General features: G+C 39.9%; 1 long non-coding RNA gene and 1 pseudogene across 3 annotated transcripts in view; one reads left to right on the forward strand and one right to left on the reverse strand.

The window, feature by feature from the left end:
• Nucleotides 1–1266: 1266 nt before the first annotated feature.
• LOC147342697 (large ribosomal subunit protein eL20 pseudogene) lies at nucleotides 1267–1724 on the reverse strand (annotated as a pseudogene).
• Nucleotides 1725–2294: 570 nt separating this feature from the next.
• The window catches only part of LOC147342698 (uncharacterized), a 153335-nt gene continuing 142309 nt past the window's right edge, over nucleotides 2295–13320 (forward strand). For 2 of the 3 annotated variants that reach the window (XR_015157084.1, XR_015157085.1), the window contains exons 1-2: nucleotides 2308–2473; nucleotides 13201–13300. This is a non-coding gene — a long non-coding RNA (uncharacterized LOC147342698). Of the gene's footprint in view, nucleotides 2474–13200; nucleotides 13301–13320 lie in introns of all 3 variants that reach the window. The other variant, XR_015157086.1, reaches the window with a different exon arrangement.

Raw genomic sequence — 13320 nt, forward strand, 5'->3', positions numbered from 1 at the left:
GTTAGGACTCCAAGCTCTAGAAATAGCATTTCAAGTGGCCGTGGGAGACTGCTTTGAGAAGGCAGAAGACAGTGTCAGGCTATATACAGGTTTGCAACAAAAGAGGCAGGCAGTTTGAACATCATAGGTTTTTGTAAGGAAAATCAGATATCAAGTTAAGGAGTTTAGCACTCTTCTATGTCTGGGAAAATGCAAGAGTCTGGGATTATCGAAGTCATTTCTTTCACATACATCTCAGCTATCTGGGGCCAGTGTCCTGTCTTTTTGATTTATCACATCCCCCCACCCCCAGCTCCTCAGCAATCACTGTGAGGGTTGGTGGCATCTGCTGGATCGCAGGCATTGTGTTCTCTTTTGGGAGTCCTCATTCACGTTTGGAGGCCTGGAATCACTGATGACTGTTATATCCTTGTTTATTGATATGGTAGGAGATTTTCTATTTCACAATAGTAATTGTTAAAATTAATTAAAAATATGTTTTATTTAACTCAATATATACAAAATACTGATTCAACACACAACATTAAAAATGATCAGAAATATTTTCTTTCCTTTTTTTCCGTTTCGAATTTTAGAAATTTGGTGTGTCTTTCATACTCTGAGCACATCTCAATTCAGACTTCCTTCACTTTTGGTGCTCAGCAGCTGCTTGTAATAGCGGCCAGTGTTGACACAGCAGGTCTGCAGAGTCTTATGGCTGACCAGTGTTAGTCCTAGAGTCACGTGGATCTGAGTGTGAACTCTGACTTTGCCCACGAGAGGCTGTCCAGACTTAGAAAGCCTCCTTCACTTTTAGGAGCCTCAGTTTTCTCACTATAAAATGGTCATATTAGTTATTGCCTCATAGGGCTGTCCTGAAGATAAAAATGAGACAATACATGTTCTGGCACAGAGTAAAGGTTAAATAAGTGTTAATTGCTGATACCATTCCAGCTGGATTTTATTTTATTTTTCGGATTTCCCAGTGAGTTTTATTTGGACCGACCTAGGGACAGAGTACTCTTGCCTGGAAAATCCCATGGATGGAGGAGCCTGGTGGGCTGCAGTCCATGGGGTCGCTAAGAGTCTGACACAGCTGAGCGACTTCACTTTCACTTTTCACTTTCATGCATTGGAGAAGGCAATGGCAACCCACTCCAGTGTTCTTGCCTGGAGAATCCCAGGGACGGGGGAGCCTGGTGGGCTGCCGTCTCTGGGGTCGCACAGAGTCGGACACGACTGAAGCGACTTAGCAGCAGCAGCAGCAGCAACAGAGAAGGCCTGCACCTAAGAGAAGGTTAGCCTCTTGGTGGTGAAGCCTGGCTTGTGCTGGTGATGGAGGACGGGGTGGGGCAGCAGGAACTTGGTCTGGCAGTCGTGGAACTGCTGATCTGAGCACTTGCTGGCTGCGACCTCCTCCACCTTCATGACCTGGATTGAGTGGGCCTGGGCATGGTGCCACGTGCAGGGGGGCCGGTTCCAGCTGTGATTAAGTCATAGCGCAGCCAGATGCGAAAGTTCTTCACCGGCGGCGGTGATTTCCCTGTCCACAGTAGACCTTTTCCCCTGAGGACCTCATCTTCCTCAGCGGAGACACAAAGTACCAGAAGGGGGACTTGGCAACATCGTGCTCAGGCACATATATTTTCACGCGCCTGCAACAGAGAAGCGACCTGCGGAGCCTGGGAGTCAGGCAGGCACGGCCCTGCCGTCTTGTACTCTTGAATTGTGCCTGAGGCCTTCATGGCGCTCTGTCCGTGCTCGCTGCCACCCCTGAAAAGGTCTAGCTAGATTTTGAGTGTTTATATGTAAGACAGCGGTGTTACATTTTCTTGTATCAACTTCATTCCATAATACCTGTGGGTGATGAAGGCAAGTTAACTTGCTTTGAGCTCTTTAGTTGGTGGGCATTCTTAAAGTACACATCTGTGAAGTTGGTTTTAAAATTTTGTTTCTCTTGAACAGTTTATTATGAAAATATTCAAACAGAAAAGTTGAAAGAATTATACAGTGAACACCTGAATATGCAACTATCAAGAGTCTACAGTCAACATTTTGTTTTACTTGCTTTATTAAATACCTATCCATCTTTCTGCTATCCATCTATAAATCCATCTTATTTACCTCTTTTGCATTTTTATAGTTATTGGAGCTGTTGTTCATATTATAAAAGTTAAAAAACCTACTAAGATGCATTAATTATGAGTGTTTTTGCATGTCTTTCAGGAAATTGCCAGGATAGTGAAAACAAATATGTAAGAAGTCAAATAATTTGAATAATACAATTAATATAATTGATGTGCTCTAATAGTTAAGAAACAAGATACAGGGGGAGGAGCCAAGATGGCGGAGGAGTAGGACGGGGAGAACACTTTCTCCCGCACAAATTCATCAAAAGAGCATTTAAACGTCGAGTAAATTCCACAGGACAGCTTCTGAGTGCCGGCAGAGGACATCGGGCACCCAGAGAAGCAACCCAACTCTTCGAGGGGAGGTAGGAAAAAATATTAAAAACAAAAAAAGGGAGACAAAAGAGGGAGGGACGGAGTTCCGTCCCGGGAAGGGAATCTTAAAAAGAGAGAAGTTTCCAAACATCAGGAAACCTTCTCACTGCCGAATCTGTGCCAAGCTTTGGAAGCACAGAGGGCAACATAACAGGGAGAAAAAATAAATGAACAATTTAAAACTCGCAGATTGCGAGCCCTACAGTAACTCCCCCAGCAGAGAAGCAGCGCAGATGCCTGCATCCGCCATTAGCAAGACGGGGCTGGGCAGGGAGGCGCGGCGCGGGCTGCATCGCTGAGAGTAAGAATTTGGCCTGAATACCCTGAGCGCTGTCTGAGCGAAATAATTTGGGCTAGCAAAACAGACTGTGGGATACCTACCACGCGAAAAGCCAGCCCTAACCTAAGACCGCCGGGCCCGCGCACGAAACAAAGGACTGAGCAGAGATAGCCGGCTGCAGACCTTCCCCCTCCGGTGACAGGCAGCCAGAGCCGGAAGGGGGCAATCGCAGCCCCAGAGAGACATTATCTATAAAACTGCAAGCAGGCTTCTTTGCTAACTAAAACTTCTTGGGGGTCTGGACGGTCAACATCTGCCTGAGAAGGTGCGCCGGTTTTACATCCAGATAACCGAGTGGCGGGGAGGCGATAAGTCGCAGCATTGGCGCTCGCCTGGGAAGAGCAAATTGGCGCTCGGACCTGGGAAGAGCACAAAACGCAGGCCCAACTGAGTCTGCGCCTCTGAGGACTACCCGAGTGCCTGAACCTGAGCGGCTTGGACCTGGGAGGTGCATGCAGCCCAGGGCCAGCCTCGGATTGTTCCCGGCGGAACAACCTAGAGTCCGAGCAGTGTGGACAGGGAGGCTACACGCGCCGTGAGCGGGGGCAGACCCAGGGTGGCTGAGGCACTGCGAGCCCACGCCAGTGTTATTTGTTTGCAGCATCCCTCCCTCCCTCCCCACAGCGCGACTGAACAAGTAAGCCTAAAAAAAAAAAAAAAAGTGTCCTCCACCGTGCCCTTTGAGTCAGGGCAGAAACCAGATACTGAAGAGACTAGCAAACAGAAGAAGATATAACAGAGGGAAACGCCTTGGAAGCTACAGGCAATAGATCAAAACCCTGTGGTTACTACGGACTACATAGGAAGGGGCCTATAGATCTTGAGAAATATAAATCTGACCAAGGAACTAGCCAAAAACGAACTGAACCCACAACACCCACAAAAAAAAAAAAAAAAAAAGTCCTAGATATATTTTTATTATTTTTACGATCATTCTTTCTTTTTTTTTTAATTAAAAAAAAAATTTTAAGTCCTCTATTGTTCCTTTAATTTTCACTTTTATAACCTATTACTTTGCAAATAAAAAAAGGAAAAAAAAAATACCCTATTTTTTTCTTCTTCAGCAAACTTCATATATATATATTTTATAATTTTTTGACCTTGTTTTTTTTTGTTGTTGTTGTTTTTGTTTTTTTCTTCTTTTCTTTAACATTGTATTTTTGAAATTCCAAACTCTACTCTAGATTTTTAATTTTCGCTTTTTGGTATATGTTATCAATTTTGTACCTATAGTTTTTTTTTATATAATTTCTGTGACTTTTTTTTTTTTCTTCTTCTCTGTTTCTTTCTCTTCTTCTTTTATATAACATTGTATATATGAAATTCCAAACTTTACTCTAGATTTTTAATTTATGCTTTTTGGTATTTGATATCAATTTTGTACCTGTATTTTCTTTATAATTTTTGTGACATTGTTCGTATCTGTTTGTTTGTTTTCTCTCTTTATTTTTCTTCTTTTCTTTTTTTTTTTTTTTTAACATTGTATTTTTGAAATTCCAAACTCTACTCTAGATTTTTAATTTTTGCTTTCTGGTATTAATTATCAATTTTGTACCTGTACTTTCTTTATAATTTTCGCAACCTTGTTTGTTTTTGTTTGTTCGTTTTTTCTCTCTTTCTTTTCCTTCTTCTTTTCTTTAACATTGTATTTTTGAAATTCCAAACTCTACTCTAGATTTTTAATTTTCGCTTTCTGGTATTAGTTATCAATTTTGTACCTGTACTTTCTTTATAATTTTTGCGACCTTGTTTGTTTTTGTTTGTTCGTTCTTTCTCTCTTTCTTTTCCTTCTTCTTTTCTTTAACGTCGTATTTTTGAAATTCCAAACTCTACTCTAGATTTTTAATTTTTGCTTTTATGTATTTGTTACCAATTTTGTACCTTTAAGGACCCAATCTTCAGGACCCATTTTTCACTAGGGAGTGAGATTACTGGCTTGACTGCTCTCTCTCCCTTTGGACCCTCCTTTTTCTCCACCAGGTCGCCTGTGTCTCCTCCCTAACCCCTCTCTACTCTACCCAACTCTGTGAATTTCTGTGTGTTCCAGACGGTGGAGAACACTTAGGGAACTGATTACTGGCTGGATCTGTCTCCCTCCTTTTCATTCTCCCCTTTTATCCTTCTGGCCACCTCTGTTACCTTCCTCCTTCTTCTCTTCTCTGTATAACCCCGTGAACATCTCTGAGTGGTCCAGTTGTGGAGTGCACATAAGGAAGTGACAACTGGCTAGCCCACTCTCTCCACTATTGATTCACCTCATCTCATCTGGGTCACCTCTAACTCCCTCCTCCCTCTTCTCTTCTCCATGTAACCCTGTGAACCTCTCTGAGTGACCCTCACTGTAGAGAAACTTATCATCTTTAATGTAGATGTTTTATCAATGGTGTTGTATAGAAGGAGAAGTTTTGAAACTACTGTAAAAATAAGACCGATAATCGGAAGCAGGAGACTTAAGTCCAAACCCTGACTCCAGGGAACTCCTGACTCCAAGGAACATTCATTGACAGGAGCTCATCAAATGCCTCCATACCAACACTGAAACCAAGCACCACACAAGGGCCAATAAGTTCCAAGGCAAGACATACCAAGCAAATTCTCCAGCAACAAAGGAACACAGCCCTGAGCTTCAAGATACAGGCTGCCCAAAGTCACCCCAAAACTATAGACATCTCATAACTCATTACTGGACATTTCATTGCACTCCAGAGAGAAGAAATACAGTTCCACCCACCAGAACACCGACACAAGCTTCCCTAACCAGGAAACCTTGACAAGCCACCTGTACAAACCCACACACAGTGAGGAAACGCCACAATAAAGAGAACTCCACAAACTGCCAGAATACAGAAAGGACACCCCAAACTCAGCAATTTAAACAAGATGAAGAGACAGAGGAATACTCAGCAGATAAAGGAACAGGATAAATGCCCACCAAACCAAACAAAAGAGGAAGAGATAGGGAATCTACCTGATAAAGAATTCTGAATAATGATAGTGAAATTGATCCAAAATCTTGAAACTAAAATGGAATCACAGATAAATAGCCTGGAGACAAGGATTGAGAAGATGCAAGAAAGGTTTAACAAGGACCTAGAAGAAATAAAAAAGAGTCAATATATAATGAATAATGCAATAAGTGAAATTAAAAACACTCTGGAGGCAACAAATAGTAGAATAACAGAGGCAGAAGACAGGATTAGTGAATTAGAAGATAGAATGGTAGAAATAAATGAATCAGAGAGGATAAAAGAAAAACGAATTAAAAGAAATGAGGACAATCTCAGAGACCTCCAGGACAATATTAAACGCTACAACATTCGAATCATAGGGGTTCCAGAAGAAGAAGACAAAAAGAAAGACCATGAGAAAATACTTGAGGAGATAATAGTGGAAAACTTCCCTAAACTGGGGAAGGAAATAATCACCCAAGTCCAAGAAACCCAGAGAGTCCCAAACAGGATAAACCCAAGGAGAAACACCCCAAGACACATATTAATCAAATTAACAAAGATCAAATACAAAGAACAAATATTAAAAGCAGCAAGGGAAAAACAAAAATAACACACAAGGGAATTCCCATAAGGATAACAGCTGATCTTTCAATAGAAACTCTTCAAGCCAGGAGGGAATGGCAAGACATACTTAAAATGATGAAAGAAAATAACCTACAGCCCAGATTATTGTACCCAGCAAGGATCTCATTCAAGTATGAAGGAGAAATCAAAAGCTTTTCAGACAAGCAAAAGCTGAGAGAATTCTGCACCACCAAACCAGCTCTCCAACAAATACTAAAGGATATTCTCTAGACAGGAAACACAAAAACGGTGTATAAACTCGAACCCAAAACAATAAAGTAAATGGCAACGGGAACATACTTATCAGTAATTACCTTAAATGTAAATGGGTTGAATGCCCCAACCAAAAGACAAAGACTGGCTGAATGGATACAAAAACAAGACCCCTACATATGTTGTCTACAAGAGACCCACCTCAAAACAGGGGACACATACAGACTGAAAGTGAAGGGCTGGAAAAAGATTTTCCATGCAAATAGGGACCAAAAGAAAGCAGGAGTAGCAATACTCATATCAGATAAAATAGACTTTAAAACAAAGGCTGTGAAAAGAGACAAAGAAGGTCACTACATAATGATCAAAGGATCAATCCAAGAAGAAGATATAACAATTATAAATATATATGCACCCAACACGGGAGCACCACAGTACGTAAGACAAATGCTAACAAGTATGAAAGGAGAAATTAACAATAACACAATAATAGTGGGAGACTTTAATACCCCACTTACACCTATGGATAGATCAACTAAACAGAAAATTAACAAGGAAACACAAACTTTAAACGATACAATAGACCAGTTAGACCTAATTGATATCTATAGGTCATTTCATCCCAAAACAATGAATTTCACCTTTTTCTCAAGCGCACATGGAACCTTCTCCAGGATAGATCACATGCTGGGCCATAAAGCTAGCCTTGGTAAATTCAAAAAAATAGAAATCATTCCAAGCATTTTTTCTGACCACAATGCAGTAAGATTAGATCTCAATTACAGGAGAAAAACTATTAAAAATTCCAACATATGGAGGCTGAACAACACGCTGCTGAATAACCAACAAATCACAGAAGAAATCAAAAAAGAAATCAAAATTTGCATAGAAACGAATGAAAATGAAAACACAACAACCCAAAACCTGTGGGACACGGTAAAAGCAGTCCTAAGGGGAAAGTTCATAGCAATACAGGCACACCTCAAGAAACAAGAAAAAAGTCAAATAAATAACCTAACTCTACACCTAAAGCAACTAGAAAAGGAAGAAATGAAGAACCCCAGGGTTAGTAGAAGGAAAGAAATCTTAAAAATTAGAGCAGAAATAAATGCAAAAGAAACAAAAGAGACCATAGCAAAAATCAACAAAACCAAAAGCTGGTTCTTTGAAAGGATAAATAAAATTGACAAACCATTAGCCAGACTCATCAAGAAACAAAGGGAGAAAAATCAAATCAACAAAATTAGAAACGAAAATGGAGAGATCACAACAGACAACACAGGAATACAAAGGATCATAAGAGACTACTATCAACAATTATATGCCAATAAAATGGACAACGTGGAAGAAATGGACAAATTCTTAGAAAAGTACAACTTTCCAAAACTGGACCAGGAAGAAATAGAAAATCTTAACAGACCCATCACAAGCATGGAAATTGAAACTGTAATCAAAAATCTTCCAGCAAACAAAAGCCCTGGTCCAGACGGCTTCACAGCTGAATTCTACCAAAAATTTAGAGAAGAGCTGACACCTATCCTGCTCAAACTCTTCCAGAAAATTGCAGAGGAAGGTAAACTTCCAAACTCATTCTATGAGGCCACCATCACCCTAATACCAAAACCTGACAAAGATCCCACAAAAAAAGAAAACTACAGGCCAATATCACTGATGAATATAGATGCAAAAATCCTTAACAAAATTCTAGCAATCAGAATCCAACAACACATTAAAAAGATCATACACCATGATCAAGTGGGCTTTATCCCAGGGATGCAAGGATTCTTCAATATCCGCAAATCAATCAATGTAATACACCACATTAACAAATTGAAAAATAAAAACCATATGATTATCTCAATAGATGCAGAGAAAGCCTTTGACAAAATTCAACATCCATTTATGGTAAAAACTCTCCAGAAAGCAGGAATAGAAGGAACATACCTCAACATAATAAAAGCTATATATGACAAACCCACAGCAAACATTATCCTCAATGGTGAAAAATTGAAAGCATTTCCTCTAAAGTCAGGAACAAGACAAGGGTGCCCACTTTCACCATTACTATTCAACATAGTTTTGGAAGTTTTGGCCACAGCAATCAGAGCAGAAAAAGAAATAAAAGGAATCCAAATTGGAAAAGAAGAAGTAAAACTCTCACTATTTGCAGATGACATGATCCTCTACATAGAAAACCCTAAAGAATCCACCAGAAAATTACTAGAAATAATCAATGACTACAGTAAAGTTGCAGGATATAAAATCAACACACAGAAATCCCTTGCATTCCTATACACTAATAATGAGAAAACAGAAAGAGAAATTAAGGAAACAATTCCATTCACCATTGCAACGGAAAGAATAAAATACTTAGGAATATATCTACCTAAAGAAACTAAAGACCTATATATAGAAAACTATAAAACACTGGTGAAAGAAATCAAAGAGGACACTAATAGATGGAGAAATATACCATGTTCATGGATTGGAAGAATCAATATAGTGAAAATGAGTATACTACCCAAAGCAATTTATAGATTCAACGCAATCCCTATCAAGCTACCAACAGTATTCTTCACAGAGCTAGAACAAATAATTTCACAATTTGTATGGAAATACAAAAAACCTCGAATAGCCAAAGCGATCTTGAGAAAGAAGAATGGAACTGGAGGAATCAACCTACCTGACTTCAGGCTCTACTACAAAGCCACAGTTATCAAGACAGTATGGTACTGGCACAAAGACAGAAATATTGATCAATGGAATAAAATAGAAAGCCCAGAGATAAATCCACGCACATATGGACACCTTATCTTCGACAAAGGAGGCAAGAATATACAATGGATTAAAGACAATCTCTTTAACAAGTGGTGCTGGGAAATCTGGTCAACCACTTGTAAAAGAATGAAACTGGACCACTTTCTAACACCATACACAAAAATAAACTCAAAATGGATTAAAGATCTAAACGTAAGACCAGAAACTATAAAACTCCTAGAGGAGAACATAGGCAAAACACTCTCCGACATACATCACAGCAGGATCCTCTATGACCCACCTCCCAGAATATTGGAAATAAAAGCAAAAATAAACAAATGGGACCTAATTAACCTTAAAAGCTTCTGCACATCAAAGGAAACTATTAGCAAGGTGAAAAGACAGCCTTCAGAATGGGAGAAAATAATAGCAAATGAAGCAACCGACAAACAACTAATCTCAAAAATATACAAGCAACTCCTACAGCTCAACTCCAGAAAAATAAACGACCCAATCAAAAAATGGGCCAAAGAACTAAATAGACATTTCTCCAAAAAAGACATACAGATGGCTAACAAACACATGAAAAGATGCTCAACATCACTCATTATCAGAGAAATGCAAATCAAAACCACTATGAGGTACCATTTCACACCAGTCAGAATGGCTGCGATCCAAAAGTCTACAAATAATAAATGCTGGAGAGGGTGTGGAGAAAAGGGAACCCTTTTACACTGTTGGTGGGAATGCAAACTAGTACAGCCACTATGGAGAACAGTGTGGAGATTCCTTAAAAAACTGGAAATAGAACTGCCTTATGATCCAGCAACCCCACTGCTGGGCATACACACTGAGGAAACCAGAAGGGAAAGAGACACGTGTACCCCAATGTTCATCGCAGAACTGTTTATAATAGCCAAGACATGGAAGCAACCTAGATGTCCATCAGCAGATGAATGGATAAGAAAGCTGTGGTACATATACACAATGGAGTATTACTCAGCCATTAAAAAGAATACATTTGAATCAGTTCTAATGAGGTGGATGAAACTGGAGCCTATTATACAGAGTGAAGTAAGCCAGAAGGAAAAACATAAATACAGTATACTAACGCATATATATGGAATTTAGAAAGATGGTAACAATAACCCGGTGTACGAGACAGCAAAAGAGACACTGATGTATAGAACAGTCTTATGGACTCTGTGGGAGAGGGAGAGGGTGGGAAGATTTGGGAGAATGGCAATGAAACATGTAAAATATCATGTAGGAAACGAGTTGCCAGTCCAGGTTCGATGCATGATGCTGGATGCTTGGGGCTGGTGCACTGGGACGGCCCAGAGGGATGGTATGGGGAGGGAGGAGGGAGGAGGGTTCGGGATGGGGAACACATGTATACCTGTGGCGGATTCATTTTGATATTTGGCAAAACTAATACAATTATGTAAAGTTTAAAAATAAAATAAAATTAGAGAAAAAATAAAATAAAATAAAATAAAATTAAAAAAAAAGAAACAAGATACAAATTCTTTTTCAATACCATGTTCTTTATTTATCAACACATTTTGTTGTTGGTAAGATGTTACTGTACAAATGTTTGATATGGTCCATTTGTTTATTTTTCCTTGTGTTTCCCTTGCCTGAGGAGACACGTCAAAAAAAAAAAAAAATATATATATATATAGCTAAGATGTGCCAAAGAGTGTACTACCTATGTTTTCTTCTAGAAGTTTTATGGTTTCAGATCTTACATTTAATAAGTCTTTAATTCATTTTGAGTTTATCTTTACAGATGGTCTGAGAAAGTAGTCCACTTTGGTTCTTTTGCATGTGGCTGTCCAGTTTTCCCAATACCACTTCTTGAAGAGGCTGTATTTTCCCCATTGTATATTCTTGCTCTTTTGCTATGAATTAATTGACCGTGTAAGTGTGTGTTCATTTCTGGGTTTCGTGTGTCCCTTAATTACTACACAGATGATCTTACTACTTTTGTCTTTTGTCTTAGCCTAACGTTTAAGTGGTTGTTCTAGTACCTTTACCCTATGTTTGCCTTTACCAATAAAGTGTTTTCTTTTGTAATTGTTATATTATTAGTTGTGGTCTATTTTTTCCACTTAGAGAAGTCCCTTTAACAGTTTTTGTTGAGTTGAGTTAGCGGTGCTGAGCAGTTTTGGTCTTTTTCTTGCCTGTTAAACGCTTTCTCTCCCCTTCAAATCTGAATGAGAGCCTTCCTGGGTAGAGCATCCTTGGTTGTAGGTTTTTCCTTTCATCAATTTGGCTGTATTGGTCCACTCCTTTCTGTCCTGCAGTGTTTTTGCTGTAAAGTTAGAGAACAGTTTTATGTGAATTCCTTCGTATGTAACTAGTTGCTTTTCTCTTACTCCATTTAAGGGACTCTCTTTATCTTTAATTTTTGCAATTTTAATTATTATGTGTCTGTGTGAAGATCTCTTTGGGTTCATCTTGTTTGTAACTCTCTATACTTACCGGACCTGGATGTCTGTTCTCGTTTCCAGATTATGGGATTTTTTTTTTTTAGTTATTATTTCTTCAGATAAGTTCTCTGCCTCTCTCTCCCTTCTCCTTCTGGGACCTTATAATGTAAATATTAGTATGCTTGATGTTGTCCCAGAGGTCTCTTAAATGCTCTTCATTTTCTAAAATTATTTTTTTTCTTCTTTCTGTTCTGCTTTAGTGATTTCCATCCCTCTGTCTTCCAGTTTGATGATTTATTTCTCCATATCATCTTAGTGAAACTTCTTGTGTATTTTTTATTTCAGTATTGTATTCATCAGCTGTTTTTTGGTTCTTCTATTTTCTAACTCTTTGTTAAGCTTCTCTCTGTTCATCCATTTTTCTCCCAAGCTTGCTGAGCATCTTTATGATCATTACTTTGAACTTTTTATGGGTAGATTTCTTATCTCCACTTCTCTTAGTTCTTCCTCTGAGGTTTTATCTTGTTCCTTCCTTTGGAACATATTCTTCTGTAGCCTCATTTTGCCTAATTCTCTGGGTTTATTACTGTACGGTAGGTGGGTTGGTTATGTTTCTTGATCTTGCAGAAGTGGCCTTGTTCAGATCTTTGTGGCTTCATGGACTGTAGCCCACCAGGCTCCTCTGTCCATGGAATTTTCCAGGCAAGAACACTGGAGTAAGTTGCCATTTCCTACTGCAGGGGATCTTCCTGACCCAGGGATTGAACCCATGGCTCTTGCATCTCCTGCATTAGCCGGCAGGTTCTTTACCACTACTTCCACCTGGGAATCCCTCTTTATTTTTTTAAATTGGAGTATAATTGCTTTACAATGTTGTGTTAGTCTCTGCTGTACAACAAAGTGAATCAGCTATCTGTTTACATATATCTCCTTCCTGTTGGATCTTCCCCCACACCCTAGGAGACTTCTTAGGGGACCCAGCAGCATTCTATATTCTGGTCACCAGAACTATATTCTCTAGCAGTTTCCCCTGTGTGGGCTTGCTGCAGGGCCAGGGGTATCCTGGGTCTGGTGCTGGTCCACTGGTGGGAGGCTCCTTGTCCCAGGGTTGGCTGTGGGTTTTGGGGGGCCCCAGGCTAGTGCCAACTTGCTGGTGAGTGGGACCAGTTCTTGGGTGGCTGGCTGTGGGGGTTGTGGGGGACCCTGGGCTGGTGCTGGCCCAGTGGTAGAGGGTGTCAGGTCTCTGAAAGGCTAGCTGCTTGGCCTGGAGATTTCGGGAGTGGTGCTGGCCCTCTGAGGCTATAGGCTAGTGGGGAGACTCCAGAAATTTCCTTGTCAACACCAGTGTCTTCATGGTAAAATGAGTCCCCCAAATGGCTGCCATCATCTATCCACAGGGGTGTCCCAGTTGCCGCCTGCCTTTGTGAGGCTTTCCAAGATCAGCAAGTGCATCTGACCTGAGCACCTTTTAAATTACTGCCTCTGCACTGGGATTTGGTGAGTGAGTGTTTTTTGTT

This window comes from Bos grunniens, chromosome 28 (assembly GCF_055505025.1).
Source record: "Bos grunniens cultivar Pamir isolate PY7600 chromosome 28, Bosgru_T2T1.0, whole genome shotgun sequence".
In the NCBI taxonomy this organism is placed as follows: domain Eukaryota; kingdom Metazoa; phylum Chordata; class Mammalia; order Artiodactyla; family Bovidae; genus Bos; species Bos grunniens.